Below are 17,992 nucleotides of genomic sequence, written 5' to 3'. Positions count from 1 at the left end.
AAAATATACTAGCTGTCTACTCTATCTATGCCTCTCATAATCTTATAAACCTCTATCGTGCCTCCCCTCAGCCTCCTCTGTTCCAGAGAACACAACCACAGTTAGTCCAGCCTCTTGTTATACATGCCCTTTAATTCAGGCAACATCCTGGTAAACTTTTTCTGCACTGTCTCCCAAGCCTTGACATCCTTCCTGTAACGGGGTGACCAGAACTGTAAGCAATACTCCAGATGCAGCCTAACTAGAGTTTTATAAAGCTGCAACATAACTTTCTTCCCTTTGAACTCAGTGCCTCAACTAACAAAGGCAAGCATGCAATATACCTTCTTAACCACCTGATCAACCTGTGTAGCCACTTTCAGAGAGCTATGAACTTGGACTCGAAGATCCCTCTGCTCTTCTCCTGTACTGCCTCTATACATTTGACCTACCAAGGTGCAACACTTCACATTTGTCCAAGTTAAACTCCATTTGCCATTTCTCTGACCATATCCGCAACTGATCTATATTCCATTGTATTCTTTGCTAGTCTTCTATGCTATCCACAATACCACCAATCTTCATATCATCTTCAAACTTACTAACCCACCCATCCACATTTACATACATCACAAACAGCAGAGGTCCCAGCACAGATCCCAGCGGAACACCACTGATCCCAGCGGGACACCACTGATGACAGCCCTCCAGCTGGAATAAGTCCCTTCAACCACCACTCTGACTTCTAAGGGCTCTAAGTTCACCAATCGCCCTCGTCACCTTGTCAAAAAAACTCAGCCAGGTTAGTAAGACACAACTTGCCCTGCACAAAACCATGCTGGTTCTTCCTAATTAGAACATGGTTCTCCAAGTGCTCATAAATCCTATCACAATGAATTCTCTCCAATAAATTCCCTACCTCTGATGTGAGACTCACTGGTCCATGGTTTCCAGGATCATCCCTGGTTCCCTTCTTGAATAATGGAACCTGTGTCGAGAGGAAGCACAAAGGTATTAATCAAGGCCCCAGCAATTTCACCTCTTGGCTCTTGCAGTAACCTGGAGTATATCCTATCAGGTTCTGGGGACTTATCCACCTTAGTGCTCTTCAAGAGACCCAATACTATCTCCTCCTTTACTTCAAAATCCCCTAGCATATTAAAATGCTTGGCACCAGTCTCCTTATTTTCACATCCTTCTCCTTGGTGAATACTGATGTGAAGTACTCATTAAGGACCTCAGCCGCATCCTTCACATCCAAACACTCTTGTTCACCCTTTATCCTTGAGTGGTCCTGCCCTCTCTCTAGTTATCCTCTTGCTCTTGATGTGCTTTGAGATTCTCTTTACTCCTACTTGTTCAGCACCTTTTCATGGCCCATCCTGGAGATCCTAATTCCCTTCTTGAGTTCTTCTCTGGAATACTTATAATCCTCGAGTGCTCGGTTTGATTCTAGCCTCCTGAGCTTTGCATACTTTTTCTTTTTCTTTTTGACTAAATTCATCACCTCCCTCAACACCCAAGATTCTCTGACCTTGCCATCCTTGTCCTTCCTTCTGACTGGAACATACCTGTCCTGTACTCTGTGCAGTTGTACTTTAAGCATTCTCCACATATCAGCTGTAGACTTGACCTGAAAAAAACAGCTGTTCCCAATTAACTCTCCCTCATTCCTGCCTCATTCTCCAACTTAATACTCTCCCACAAGGCCCATACTTATCCTTATCTATAACTATCTTAAAAGAGTTGTGGTCACTGTTCACCCACTGAAAGGTCAGTCACTTGGCCAGACTCATTACCCAACACCAGGTCCAGTAAGGCCCCTCCTTTTATTGGACTATCTACATATTGATTTAAGAAACCTTCTTGGATACACTTGACAAATTCGGCCACGTCTAAACCTCTTGCACTCAGCAGATCCCAGTTTATATTAGGGAAGTTGAAGTCCGCCATGGACAACAATCCTATTGTTCCTATCCCTCTTCTTAATCTGCCTGCATATCTGTTCCCCAATGTCCCGGTGGTAATTGGGGTGTCTGTAGTACAATCCCATCAGTGTGATTGCACCCTTCCCATTTTTGAGTTCTACCCATATAGGCTGGCAGGGTGGAGATACATCTCTGCCAAAAGAGATGTAAGGTGCTCCTTCCCTTCACTAGCCTACAGGTCACCCTTGGGCAAGGTGTAGCACCCCCCCCCACCCCACCGATCAGGGTCATGTGAAGCCATGGGAGCAGGTGATGGATGGTCGTATGAGGAGGTGCATATCACAAGTCCTGGCTATGCAACCACTGATGTCAGGTGGGTAATCCGTGAAGAGTAGTGATGATGGCTGGGGTCACTATTCTTGTAAGGACACCGCCCAGAAGGCGGCGAGGGCACGCCACTTACGTAGAGAAATTTGCGAAGAACAATCTTGGTCATGGACACAGCACACATTGATGAAGATGATGATGGCCCCTTTGACTCGGTGGGCGAGCCCTCCATTATGTTCCCTCGGAGTGGACCTGTGATATTGTCCCTGATAAGGTGCAACTCCACCCCACCTCCCTGTCTATCTTTTCCAAAACACTGAAACCCTAGGAAGATCAAGCTTGATCCTGCTATCCCGTCTTTACCCCATAACCCTGGAAATGCAAAAATCTGTCTAACTGTGCCTTAAATATACTTAACAAGTTAGCTACAACTAGTGATTTCCACATTTTCTGCTCCCTGGGAAAAGCAGTTTCTCCTCAACTCCGTCCTAAATCTATTCCCCTGCATCTTGAGCCAGTGCCTCTTTGTTCTAGTCTCACTTACCTTTGGGGACAATGTTCTCATCTCTAACCTTCAAAAAAATATATTCCAATTTCTCATTTTGTCGTCTTTTCAAATCCAGATTCGTTTATTGTCAGATGCAGCGGGTGCAATGAAATTTCTTACTCTCATGAATCCCACATCGAAGACAGTATATGCGCTAATAATGAATACAGCAATAAATATAGCAAAGAGAACAAACAACAGAATAATGTTACAGTCACGGACTCTGTTGCGGGGTCTGCATGCTACGTGTGCCCGCGGGCGAACTGCGTGTCGTTTGGAAATTGCACTTGAGAATGTGCGTGTTCCAGCTAATTACTATCTTATTATGGTGGTATTAACCCCCCTCTTTTCGCTTTAGCCTTGTTGAGCCTTGTTCAAAAGTACAGTGATGGTTACTCTCACCCTTATCTGGGAAAGAAGATTGCCGCTTCGATCGACGCTGTCTTTCCAACTTCAGTGTTGGCGTTAAGTTTCAGTTTGACAGTTTTAGTTCACGGCCCTGTTGGCCTGGCGTTTATTGTTTTTATTTCCTTTAAGTTCTGCGACAGTTCTCATTAAGGTCAGCGAACTGGTGACCCGCTTCAGTTTCTCCCTCTTTCTATACACTTGGACCATATCCGAGTGTTCTGACAAGTATAGTGTAATCTGAACTACCATAAAATGAAATGCTAGAATGTCAGTGACAGAACAGCGAGATGAAATGATGCCAGTTTTCTCTTTTAAAAGGTTTACACTACTCTGTATAGTGTCCATGAATGTAAAAGTTTTGCACTGTTTCTTCTTTTGTGTATATGTTTTTATTATGAATTGAAGTTTAGTTTCGAAGTGAAAAAAGACACGCTATTCTTTTCTGATCCACCAGGTGGAGCCTGACAGACATGATCCTCCAGAGTTGTCGCTGGACGGGGTTGGGGGCGCTGGGGGTGGGCGGGAGGGAAGACGTGGCGAGAGAAGGAGATTAAAGAGGATAAGAATGCATTTCAGAAAGGGGACAATTGTTAGTCTACCCAATTTGATGAGGACGAATCTCCTTGCAACACACACACACAAAACGCTGGAGGAACTCAGATGAATCTCCTTGAGCGTGTCCATATTTACCAAAGGAAACAGCAGAGGCGGGAGATCAGAACTTTAACATCACATGAGATGAAGAGGATGGATCCAGCTGACTGTTATACGTTTCTATAAGGTCGCTTCTCATTCTTCAAGATTCCAGCGAGTATAATCCCAGGCGAGTCAATCTCTCAGAAATCGTTTCCGTTTCCCAATTTGTCATCTTTTCAGATCCATCCCAACAGACCCGTCGACACAGTTCGTCAGTGCTGACCGAGGTGTAAGCCCCATTTCATTGTGTTTACCAATATAACTCTAAACCTTTCCTGTCCAAACGTCACTGGCAAACTTATTTGGTCCAGAGTAAGGTCGTGCTGCGAGAGTCTGGGGTGCTGATAAAATAAAAGTTGGTCAGAGGTGGGGGAAGAAATATGTTTAATTTTGAAAAGTCTGCCAGGTTGGGGATTGCAAATAGCTTCACAAATGTGGAAAAATCAAAGATTTAGAATAACTGTTATGAATGTTTCTTTATAAGGTGTATATTTTAGCTGATAACAAAGGGAACCATTTTTCATTCTGTAAATCCATAAATATGCTGATGGTGAATATAAAAACTAACAAAAAGAAACAGAATAATAAAATTTGTTCTGAAAATGTTTAATGGCCATGGTTGTGCCTTTTGTTCGGGAGAATGACAAAGGTTCGAAATATTGACTAAATTTACTTAGCTAACTTCTGAATTCTGTCTACACAGTCCCTTAATTTAAGTTGAGAACAATTGTTTGATACTAGCCAGGGTTCAACTTGCACCGCTGTCTGTAAGGTGTTTCTACATTCTCCCAATGACCACGTGAGTTTCCTGCTGGTGCTCCAGTTTCCTCCCACATTCCAAAGATGTACAGCTTAGGGCTAGTAAGCTGTGGTCATGCTACGTTAGAGCCAGTAGGTTGTGGACATGCTACGCTGGAGGCAGAAGCATGGCGATACTTGCGGGCTGTCCCCAGCACATCCTTGCACCATGTTGGCTGTCGACGCAACAACACATTTCACTGTTTTCAATCTTTTGATGTACATGTGACAAATAAAGCTGACCTTTGAAATATCTCTTTTAACTTCATGATCAGAGCATGTGAAGAAACTATAACACCAGTACAAAAAAGATAATCTCAGACCCATCTCGAGTTAGTGTTCCCTTTTGCCCCATATTAAACCTTCCGTTGCCCATTGTCCCATTACAGCTCCCCCTGTGATCCTATCAGGAACTGTGACTGCAGTCCTCCCAAATTACAATTAAAGCCAACAATAAAAATTCAAAGCATTTTGTCAACCCTATTACTTAAATAGGGTATCAACTGACGTGCCAAACAGAGGGACTCTAAATTAAGATTTAAAACTACTTGACCTTTATTCACACTCAACTTACTCATATATGAGTACCACAGACTTCTAAAAAATGATTTACTGTTCCATCTTACCTCTTCTTATATTAAATCTTGGGGTTAAATAGAGTCCTGATGAGAGGAATTCATTGCAACCCACCTATTTAAAAAACACAATCAAAAGTCTAATCAAAAGCACAATTTACAATGACAAATTAGCTTACTAACGGATACGTCTTTAGAATCTGGGAGGAAACCGAAATACCACCCAAGGTATGAAAGAAGGGTTGTCCAAGCCATCGGGACTGACAGCCTGGAAACGACCGGTACAAGAAGGAGCATCTTGAGTTCAGACTTCAAGAGAGACACCATGGTAACGTAGCAGTAGCTTGGGGCATCAGAGTTCAGAGTTCAATTCCAACACCATCTGTAAGAAGTTTGTACGTCTGTTCTGTGAGTGCATAGGTTTCCTCCCACATTCCAAAGACAGATCAATTAGTAGGTTAATTGGTCATTGTAAATTGGCCTTTTGATTCGACTAGGGTTAAATAAGTGGGTTGCTGGGTGGTGAGGTTCGTTGGGCTGAAAGGGCTGTATCTCTAAGCCTATAAACCTGTTGCCATGAATTCTTCTCCTCGGGACAGTACTTAAATCCAAGCCATAGGATCCAATCCAAACGACAATTTACAATGACCAATTAACTTACTAACTAATACATCTTTAGAATGAAGGTCCCACCTTTCTTACATACGATTTTCCCTCAAGTCTTCCAAAGGCCTTCTTTGTCCTTAACCCAGAACAACGCCCTCATGATTCTGAACTTAATCATTTCAAGTCGTCATTCTTCCAAGAGCTGGGTAAACAGAGCACGTCTTCTTTACCTTATCAGCCCAGTGAGAAGCATTTCACCAGGGAAGTGAAATGGGAAAGTGCTCCGCTTTCAGTGAATATAAGATTGATGCTTAGCAAAAAGTACTGAAGAAAGCAAACAATCTCAATTCCCCCAAAAAAAGCATTATTACAATGCAGGGAAAATAGAGAATAAATAACCTGTGAAGATATAAGCAGGAATAACACACGAATACACACTTTGATTTCTGTAGATGAAAGTTACAATGCATGTGCAATACTGTTCCTGTAATAAAACCACTTAGAATAGGTGAGAAGTCTGTACAGTAGATGCCAAAATATGTTCTGCTGAATTCCATTACACATCATGTAGCTTATAGCTTGGTGGACATCCTTTACCATATATTACGGTTGCTGACGAAGCATGGGACCAGGATGTTGATGTTGCAAGCAGTGTGTGCGGCTTAGTGCTGTTCAGTGCACTGACTGTATAGGAGCTGAGAGTGAATCTCTATACTGGGAAACTGTAAGTACGTGAGAAATGAAGTAAGCTAATGCTAGAGCATGCTACCAGCAAGGACGGGTCATTCCTTTAAACTGCTTAAGAGGGGAAGATGGTCAACGTGGTAATAACTGTGTTAGTGAGGGTGGAAGGAATATGGGAGAGATGGAAAGGAGTGGTGTGGGTGAGAATGTGGATGTGGAGATTAGGTGATGATAAATTTGGGATTTGTTTTCTTAAAGTGAGGAAAAAACAGCAAAATTTTAGAAGCTTTCTATGGGGCAGGCATGAAGTATGTACATTTTATCTTGTTATTTGACCAGATGGAAATAAAAGGCTGAAGATTTCCTATATGCAAGATTATTGTGCTTTCAGAAATAATTCATATCATGTTGGTCATTTACTCTGACTCAGACCAGGGGTTTTGTACTGAAAACTATCATTAACACTGCAATGCAGGCTGTTCTGGAATCTTGCCAGTGGGAAGGCACTTTAGATGCTGTAACAAGTCACGATTTTTATTTCCACATCCGTTTAATTACTAGTGTTCTTCAATCTTATCTTGAGTTCTTCTTTAATATTCTTAGTGTTTTCTTATGCAAAAGTGCAGAGTAATTTTACGTTTAGTATCCACAAGACCATAAGGCACAGGAGCAGAATTAGGCCATTGAGTCGATCAAGCCATTCCACTCAGTCATACCATTCCATCATGGCTGACTGATCAAAAACCTACAGTATTGACCTCTGCTAGCATGAGAGGGCACAGTTTTAAGGTGCTTGGAAGTAGGTACAGAGGAAATGTCACCGGTAAGTTTTTTTACGCAGAGAGTGGTGAGCGCGTAGAACAGGCTGCTGGTGACGGTGGTGGAGGCAGATACGATAGGGTCTTTTAAGAGGCTCCTGGATAGATACATGGAGCTTAGAAAAATAGAGGGCGATGGGTAACCCTGGGTAATTTCTAAGGTAAGGACACGTTCGGTACAGCTTTGTGGGCCAAAGGGCCTGTATTGTGCTGTAGGTTTTCTATGTTTCTATGTTCTATGCTTTAAATATACCCAATGATTTAGCCTCCACGGGTGTCTGTGGCAATGAATTCCACTGATTCATTGTCTATTAGCTAAAGAAATTCCTTCTCATCTCCGTTCTAAATGGACATCCCTCTCTTCTGAGGCTGTGCCTTCTGGTCCTAGACTCCCCCACTATAGGAAACATCTTTTCCACATTCACTCTATTTGGGCCTTTCAATATTCAATAGGTTTCAATGAGATCTCCACCTGCCTCCACCCGCCCCCCCCCCCCACACTCTTCTAAACTTCAGCAGGAACGAATCCATCAAACACTCCTCATATCTTAACCCATTCATTCCTGGGATCATTTTGGTAAATATTCTCTGCAGCCCCTCCAACGCCAACATACCTTTCCTTAGATAAGGGTCCCAAAATTGCTCACAATGCCCCAGGTGTGTTCTGACCAATGCTTTATAGAGCCTCAGCATTACATCCCTGCTTTTATATTCTAGTCTACTTGAAATGAATACTAACATTGTATTTGTCTTCCTTCACACAGACTCAACCTGCAAGTTAACTCGTAGGTAATCCTGCACAAGGACTCCCAAATCCCTTTGCACTTCTGATTTCTCAATTTTCTTCCCATTTAGAAAATAGTCTATGTTTTTATTCCTTCTACCAACGTGCATGACCATACACTTCCCTATACTATTTTCCATCTGCCACTTCTTTGGCCATTCTCCTAACCTATCCATGTCTCCCTGCTTCCTCAACACTATTGCCCATCCACCTACCTTTGTATCATCTGCAAATCTGGCCACAAAGCCATCAATTCCATCATCCAAATCATTGACGTATAATGTAAAAAGAAGCAGTCCCAACACCGACCCCTGTGGGACACCAAGCCATCAGCAGCCAAACAGAAAAGGCCCCCTTTATTCCCACGCATTGCCTCCTGCCAGTCAGACAATCTTCTATCCATGCTAGTATCTTTCCTGTAATACCATGGATTCTTATCTTGCTAAGCAGCCTAACGTGAGGCACTTTGTCAGTGGTCTTCTGAAAATCCAGGTAAACAACATCTATTGACTCTCCTTTGTCTAAACTGCCTGTTATTTCCTCAAAGAATTCTAATAGATTTGTCAGGCAAGATTTCCCTTTAAGGAAACCATGCTGACTTTGACCTGTTTTATAATGTGCCTCCAAACACCCTGAAACATTATCCTTAATAATGAACTTCAATAGCTTTCCAACCACTGAGGTTAGGCTGACTGGCTTATAATTTCCTTTCTTCTGCCTCCCTCCCTTCTTAAGGAAGTTTCCAGTCCTCCAGAACCATTCCAGAATCTAGTGATTCTTGAAAGATCATTACTAATGCCTTCACAATCTCTTCAGCTACCTCTTTCAGATCCCTGGGTTGCAGTCCATCTGCTCCAAGTGACTTATCTACCTGCAGACCTTTCAGCTTCCTAAGCACTTTCTCCTTAGTAATATTAACCCACACTCACTTCTGCCCCTGAGTCTCAAATGTTGTCGTATTTCCACAGTGAAGACTGATGTAAAATATTTATTAAGTTCGTCCTCCATTTCTTTATTTCCCATTACTATCTCTCCAGTGTTGTGCTCTCCACTCTCAACTCTCTGTCACTCTTTCTATAGCTGAAAAAACTTTTGGTATCCTCTTTCACATTATTAGCTAGCTTACCTTCGTATTTTATCTTTTCTCTCCTTATGGGTATTTTAATTGTCTTCTGTCAGTTTTTAAAAGATTCCCAATCCTCTAAACCTATTTTTTGCTATATTATATGTCCTCTTCTTACTTTTATGTTGTTTTTGACTTTCCTTGTTGGCCACGGTTGTGTCATTCTTACTTTAGAATACTTCTTCATCTTTGGGATGCATCTACAGCAGGGGTCCCCAACCTTTTTTGCACTGCAGACAGGTTTAATATTGACAATATTTTTGCGGACTGGCCGACTGGGGCGGGGTGGGGGGGGTGGTAGGGTTGCCAGTGGACAAGAGTAGCAGTCAAATACGTTGTTTCCCCAAGAAAGACTACCATGACCATGAAGCCTTGCACGGGCAGCAGTGCACATGCGTGTATGAGCCGATTTTTTTCTACAAATCGTTTTTGGCAATTCTGTTTTGGGGGGGGGGTGTTAGTCACGACCGGAATATAAGTGATAAGTCTACTAGGTCCCTTATAAGTGGCTAATACACTAAATTTTGTTTCTAAAAGGGTTTATGTAACGAATTTAATATTAAACACACAGCACATATTTTCCTCGCATGAATATAGCGATAAGTCAATTATAAGTCACTTGTAAGTCAATAGCATCATAACATTTTAAGTAACGTTTGGATATTAAACACACAGCACATATTTTCCCCGTATGAACACATAAAATCATTGCAACACACCAATATTGCTGAATCATTGGGAGCCCTGGGCTTGTTTTCCTGCAACAAGACAGTCCTATCGAGGGGTGGTGGGAGACAGCGATACTCGAAGGGGGTTCCTTATGTCCAGTCTATTCCGCAATTTAGTTTTCATTGCATTCATTGCAGAGATATGTTGGAAATGGAAGCAACGTTTTCAGTGCTTTCATGGCTATCTCAGGATATTTAGCCTTGACTTTGATCCAGAATGCCGGCAGAGATGTTATGTCAAACATACTTTTCAGCTCGCCGTCAGTTGCAAGCTCGAGGAGTTGATCTTCTTCCCGCGCTGACATGGATGACGCGCGGGTAATGACCTCGCGTGCGTAATGGCTCAACAGAGGCTGTGACAGGGAATGAGGAAAGGTGCAGCTGACTCATATCGCCAAATCACATCGTTTCCTCGTGCCCTGTTAGCACATACTTTGCGGCCCGGTGGTTGGGGACCGCTGATTTACAGTATCCTGTACCTTCTGAATTGTTCCCTAACAAAATCAGGCAGTGGCACCATATTTTTAACAACCCGACAAGACAAATCATGAATGCTGAGACAACCTGCCTCAAACACTTTTAATGCACCTTAGCTAAACTAATTAGGTAACAGTAAACTTAGGAGGTCATTAAAAAAAAACCTCACAGGGAAAGAACAATGTGAAAAGTCTTAAGAGCATGATATTCAATTTATATCTGGAAGCCAACAAAAACCTATTTTAAAATCAATTGTATAATCAGACTAAAGATAATGCAAGCACATGAATATTTCACGTCATCAGTCATCCCGAAGAGCTTATTTGGCTCTATCCTGATCCTATGCTCAATAGGTTGTTATAATGAAAAACGGATCTTATTGTGACACAGGGCAGAACAAGAACAAATTGATAATACTGCAAATTTGAAACTGGAGCAGAAGAACATAAGAAATAGGAGCAGGAGTAGGCCATTTGGCCCGTCGAGCCTGCTCTGCCATTCAATAAGATCATGGCTGATCTGGCCATGGACTCATCTCCACCTACCTGCCTATTTCCCATAACCCTTACTATATAAAAATCTACCCAAACCTGTCTTAAATAGATTTACTGAGGTAGCCTCCAGTGCTTCATTGTGCAGAGAATTCCACAGATTCGCCACTCTCTGGGGAAAGCACTTCCTCCTCATCCTCATCCTAAATCTATTCCCCCAAGTTTTGAAGTAAATAGAAAAAAGGATCCTGACCCAGATCTGGGCCGTACCCTCCAAATATCCGGACCTGCCTCTCGGTCTTTTTGCACTACCCTACTTCCCATTTTTCTATTTTCTATTTATGATATATAATTTAAATTTTTACTATTTACTATCGATTTGTACTCCAGGGAGCGCGAAGCGCGAAATCAAATATCACTGTGATGATTGTACGCTCTAGTATCAATTGTTTGGCGACAATAAAGTGAAGGTAGTGTTAATGGGTTCAGTGTCCATTCAGAAATCTGATGGCAGAGAGAAAGAAGCTGCTTCTGAACTGCTGAGTGTGTGGGCCTTCAGGCTCCTGTACCTCCTCCTTGATGGTAGCAATGAGGAGAAGCACGTCCTGGTTGATGGGAAGAAACATTGGTGTAGGAAGCGGAAATAGGTGAAATCAGGAAGATTGCACAAAAAGATACAAAGATTGGATTCACAGGTTAGTTAAAGTGCGAAGTTATGGTCTGGGAGACAGAGTGAGATCAAAGATGGGAAACATTTACAAGACGTAGTCCTTAAAGAGACTGAAGTGCAAATAGCAAAAGTAATTGGGAATGTGAAAGCCAAACAAAGTGAAACAGGTTCAAATGGCCCAGAAGTCTATGGAAGGAGAAGGTCCAAAAGGAACACGTTATTACACCAATTCATGAGGGGAGGATGGAGTGGACATCCTCACCCATTAACATTAATCTACTTGCAGCTCCTATTTTTGGAAAAATAGGCAACCATCACTGTGTGTTGTCAGAGCAACAATAGGAATTCTCATTAAAGGACAAAAGGCTACAAAGAGCCCAGTCAAAAACTGGGGCTAAATGAAAAGCGAGTAATAGTCAGGCTTTTCAGTCACTGGGATCTTGTTGGGTTATTTCCTCCAAGAGTGGTTGGCATCTGGAATATGCTGGTTTCCAGACATCACATGATGACTTCCACACATCATAATAAGTAATCTCATCTTTGCCAGCAGGGGGAGGTAGAGGTAGTTTGCAGACACATACTTGCAACAGCTTCTTCCCCTCTGCCCGCAGATATCTGAATGGCCCATGAACACTACCTCACTATTTTGCTGTCTTTTTAAACTAGTTTTTAAAAATATTTCTTATAGTATTTTTAATGTACTGTTGCTGCAAAATGACAAATTTCATGACCTATGTCAAATGTTAGTGATAATAAACCTGATTTTGATTCTGAGTAGGTGTCAAAGGTAAAAACACCCTCTAGAATAGCACTTGATGCATCAAGGCTGGGAAGCTCATGGATCTAAAGCAGGTGAATTGGATTAGTATAAATGGTGCAATGGAGGGTCAATGGGCTGTTTCTGTGCTATACAAGTATGACTTTTTGTCCCACATAGCTGTCAATAAAAAAAAGATCTAAGACAGCAATGCTTCCTGTGTAGTCATTTTCCCAAGCTCTAGAATTCCATCACTAAGTTCTTTATCACCTCTCCCCTTCCCTAAGATGCCCTGCAAAGCCTATCACACCTTGACACCAGTCCTACTATCTGTAGTTCTGTATCAAGTTTTCTTTGAAACACTTCGGAGCATGTTACTATGTCAAATGCCATATAAATGGGCAACCTTATTAACGCACTGTGAAAGTGGAGTTTTAATCACAATAGTAATAACGCTTTATTATCTACGCTCCTTTAGAACTACAATAACAGTGAGATTGATCCTATTTCCTACAATTATCTGTTGAAATCCTTTTCTGAAGTTACTGTTAGACAATAGACAATAGGTGCAGAAGTAGACCATTCGGCCCCTCGAGCCTGCACCGCCATTCTAAGATCATGGCTGATCATCTACTAACAATACACAGTTCCTGCCTTGTCCCCATAACCCTTGATTCCCCTAACCATAAGATACCTATTTAGCTCCTTCTTGAAAGCATCCAGAGAATTGGCCTCCATTGCCTTCTGAGGCAGCGCGTTCCGCACCTCCACAACTCTCTGGGAGAAGAAGTTCCTCCTCAATTCTGTCCTAAATGACCTACCCCTTATTCTTAAACCATGCCCTCTGGTACTGGACTCTCCCAGCATCTGGAACATATTTCCTGCCTTTATCTTGTCTAATCCCTTAATAATCTTATATATCTCAATCAGATCCGCCCTCAATCTCCTTAATTCCAGCGTGTACAAGACCAGTCTCTCTAACCTCTCTGCGTAAGACAGTCCGGACATCCCAGGAATTAACCTAGTGAACCTACGCTGCACCTCCTCCACAGCCCGGATGTCCTTCCTTAACCCTGGAGACCAAATCTGCACACAATACTCCAGGTGTGGTCTCACCAGGGCCCTGTACAAATGCAAAAGGATTTCCTTACTTTTGTACTCAATTCCCTTTGTAATAAAGGCCAACATTCCATTAGCCTTCTTCACTGCCTGCTGCACTTGCTCATTCACCTTCAGAGACTGATGAACAAGTACTCCTAGATCTCTTTGTATTTCCCCTTACCTAACTCCACACCGTTCAGATAATAATCTGCCTTCCTGTTCTTGCTCCCAAAGTGAATAACCTCACACTTATTCACATTAAGCGCCATTTGCCAAGTTTCTGCCCACTCACCCAGCCTATCCAAGTCACCTTGAATTCTCCTAACATCCTCATCACATGTCACACTGCCACCCAGCTTAGTATCATCAGCAAACTTGCTGATGTTATTCACAATGCCTTCCTCTAAATCATTGACGTAAATCGTAAACAGCTGTGGTCCCAATACCGAGCCCTGTGGCACCCCACTAGTCACCACCTGCCATTCTGTGAAACACCCATTCACTGCTACCCTTTGCTTTCTATCTGCCAACCAGTTTTCTATCCATGTCAATATCCTCCCCCAATGCCATGAGCTCTGATTTTACCCACCAGTCTCCTATGTAGTACCTTATCAAATGCCTTCTGAAAGTCAAGGTACACCACATCCACTGGATCTCCCGCGTCTATCTTCCTGGTTACATCCTCGAAAAACTCCAATAGATTAGTCAAGCATGATTTGCCCTTGGTAAATCCATGCTGGATCGGCCCAATCCTATCACTGCTATCAAGATACGCCGCTATTTCATCTTTAATAATGGACTCTAGCATCTTACCCACTACTGATGTTAGGCTAACAGGGCGATAGTTCTCTGTTTTCTCCCTCCCTCCTTTCTTAAAAAGTGGGATAACATTAGCCATTCACCAATCCTCAGGAACTGATCCTGAATCTAAGAAACATTCGAAAATGATCACCAATGCATCCGCAATTTCCAGAGCCACTTCCTTTAGTACCCTAGGATGCAGACCATCTGGACCTGGGGATTTGTTAGCCTTCAGTCCCATCAGTCTACTCATCACCATTTCCTTCCTAATGTCAATCTGTTTCAGTTCCTCTGTTACCCTATGTCCTTGGCCCATCCATACATCTGGGAGATTGCTTGTGCCTTCGCTAGTGAAGACAGATCCAAAGTACTTATTAAATTCGTCTGCCATTTCTCTGTTTCCCATAACAATTTCTCCCAATTCATTCTTCAAGGGCGCAACATTGTTCTTAACTATCTTCCTTCTCTTCACATACCTAAAAAAAAATTTTGCTATCCTCCTTTATATTCCTAGCTAGCTTGCATTCATACCTCATTTTTTCTCCCCGTATAGCCTTTTAAGTTCTGTTGCTCCTTAAAATTTTCCCAATCATCCGTCTTCCCACTCACCTTAGCTCTGTTATACTTCTTTTTTAATGCTATGCTATCTCTGACTTCCTTTGTCAACCACTGTGGCCACTTTCCCCCCTTTGAATCTTTCCTTCTCCGGGGGATGAACTGATTTTGCACCTTGTGCATTATTCCCAAGAATACCTGCCATTGCTGTTCCACTGTCTTTTCTGCTAGGATATCCGACCAGTCAACTTTGGCCATCTCCTCCCTCATGGCTCCATAATCTCCTTTGTTCAACTGCAATACTGACACTTATGATCTGCCCTTATCCCTCTCAACTTGCAGATAAAAACTTATCATATTATGGTCACTACCTCCTAATGGCTCCTTTACTTCAAGATCACTTATCAAATCCTGTTCATTGCACAACACTAAATCCAGAATAGCCTTATTCCTGGTCGGCTCTCGTACAAGCTGCTCCAAAAATGCATCCCGTAGGCACTCCACAAACTCCCTATCCTGGGGTCCAGTACCAACCTGATTTTCCCAGTTCACCAGCATGTTGAAATCCCCCATAACTACTGCGACATTTCCTTTGCCACATGCCATTGTTAACTCCCTATTCAACTTGCACTCAATATCCATGCTACTGTTTGGGGGCCTGTAGATAACACCTATTAGGGTCTTTTTGCCCTTACTGTTCCTCAGTTCTATCCACACTGACTCTACTTCTCCTGATTCTATGTCCCCCCTTGCAAGGAACTGAATCTCATTTCTCACCAACAGGGCCACCCCACCCCCTCTGCCCACCTTTCTGTCCTTCGATAGCACATATACCCTTGTACATTCAATTCCCAGGTCTGATCCCAGGTATAATAATCTTAAGTTTTCTTTCCCAATCAGCTTTAATTTTATTGGAAACATCAAGACATAAATTCATAATTATATTATATATAATTGCTACAACACTTTTCTGAGAAAGATTTAAATCTAAAATTTTTTCCAAAGTGTCCATTGGATATGGGTGTGGAAAATTAGGAGAAACAGTAATTAAAAAGTTTCTAATCTGTAGATAGCTAAAAAAGTGAGATCTGAGTAAGTTATATTTATTAGAAAGTTGATCAAAAGACATGAAACAAATATCCAAAAATAAATCACGAAAATGTATTATACCTTTGGTTTTCCAATCAAAGTAAGCTTGATCCATAGTGGAAGGTTGAAAAAGGAAATTAGCTATAATAGGACATGCTAAAATAAATTGATTAAACCCCAAAAATCTTCGGAATTGAAACCATATATGTAAAGCATGCTTAACTATTGGATTATTCATTTGTTGATAGAATTTAGAAGTAGAAGGAAGCGAAGTTCCTAAAACCAAACCCAAAGAAAACCCTTGTAATGAATTACATTCAAGATTTACCCAATGTGGATTTAAAGATACATCCAAATCTCGTAATCAAAATTTTAAATATCGAATATTAATTGCCCAATAATAGAATCTAAAATTCGGGAGGGCGAGCCCCCCCTCCTTTTTAGATTTCTGTAAATACCTGTTACCTAACCTAGAATTTTTGTTCTGCCATATATATGAGGAAATTTTGGAGTCTACATTATCGAAAAAAGATTTTGGGATAAAAATTGGAACCGACTGAAATACATATAGAAATTTGGGCAAAATGACCACCTTAATAGCATTAATCCGACCAATCAAAGACAAAGAGATTGGTGACCATTTAGTAAACAAAAGTTTAATCTGATCAATTAGAGGTAAAAAATTAGCTTTAAATAAGTCTTTATACTTTTTCGTAATTGTTATGCCTAAATATATAAATGAATCAGTAACCAATTTAAATGGTAAACATCCATAAATGGGTATCTGCTTATTTAGGGGGAATAATTCACTCTTATTAAGATTCAATTTGTAACCAGAAAAATTACTAAATTGAGCCAAAAAACCTAGAATAGCCAGAATTGACTTCTCCGGATTAGAGATGTATAACAACAAATCATCTGCATAAAATGATAATTTATGTATTTTGTTTCCGCGGGTAATACCAAAAATATTGGGCGAGTCGTGGACAGCAATAGCTAAAGGTTCAAGGGCGATATTGAATAGTAAAGGACTAAGAGGACATCCTTGCCTAGTACCACGAAAAAGACGAGAAAAAGGAGATCTATGATTATTAGAACAAACCGAGGCTACCGGGGAGCAATATAACAATTTAATCCAAGATATAAATGTCAAACTAAAATTAAATTTCTCAGACACTAAATAAATAAGGCCATTCGACTCTGTCAAAGGCTTTCTCAGCATCTAATGAGATAATACATTCCGGGGTAGTAAGTGAGGGGGTATAAACAATATTCATTAACCTCCTAATATTAAAGGATGAATAACAATTTTTAATAAATCCGGTTTGATCCATAGATATAATTTGAGGTAATACCTTCTCTAACCTAGTTGCTAGAATTTTTGAAAAAATTTTTGAATCTACATTCAAAAGAGATATCGGTCTGTATGATGCACAATCAGTAGGATCTTTATTCTTTTTAAGAATTAAAGAGATAGAGGCTTCATAAAATGATTGTGGTAATTTACCTAAACTGATTGCTTCTTTGAATATTCTAGACAACCTCGGAGAGAGAATAGAGGAAAAGAATTTTTAAAATTCCACTGTAAACCCGTTCGGACCGGGTGCTTTACCAGAATTCAATGAGATTGCAGTTATTATTTCTTCCTCTATAATGGGAGTTTCTAATGATAAGCAATCTTCAGGTGATAATTTCAGAAAATTCAGCTTACTTAAAAAATCATGCATGATATTAAAGTCATGAGGAAAATCAGAGTGATATAGAGAGGTATAAAATTCTTGAAAGGTTTTGTTTATCCCATCATGATCAACTGTCAAAGTATCATCGTGTTTACGAATCTTAGTAATTTGACGTTTAACCGAGTCGAATTTCAATTGATTAGCCAATAATTTACCCGATTTATCACTATGAATATAAAAATCACTTCTAGTTCTCATTAATTGATTTTCAATTGAGGATGTTAATAATAAGCTATGTTCCAATTGAAGTTCAACTCTGTGTTTGTACAGTTCCTTACTGGGAGAAATAGCATACTTTTTAATCGATTTCT

General features: G+C 41.1%; 1 protein-coding gene across 2 annotated transcripts in view; it reads left to right on the top strand.

The window, feature by feature from the left end:
* Window positions 1–6,502: 6,502 nt before the first annotated feature.
* Window positions 6,503–17,992, top strand: part of LOC140188607 (F-box only protein 2-like) — a 29,268-nt gene continuing 17,778 nt past the window's right edge. For both annotated transcript variants that reach the window (XM_072245038.1, XM_072245040.1), the window contains exon 1: window positions 6,503–6,588. The gene's annotated coding sequence lies outside the window, so the exon portion shown is untranslated. The remainder of the gene's footprint in view (window positions 6,589–17,992) is intronic.

Source organism: Mobula birostris, chromosome 27, assembly GCF_030028105.1.
Source record: "Mobula birostris isolate sMobBir1 chromosome 27, sMobBir1.hap1, whole genome shotgun sequence".
Lineage (NCBI taxonomy): Eukaryota > Metazoa > Chordata > Chondrichthyes > Myliobatiformes > Myliobatidae > Mobula > Mobula birostris.
The sequence above is the reverse complement of the archived record's forward strand: the minus strand, read 5'-3'. Positions and strand labels throughout refer to the sequence as shown.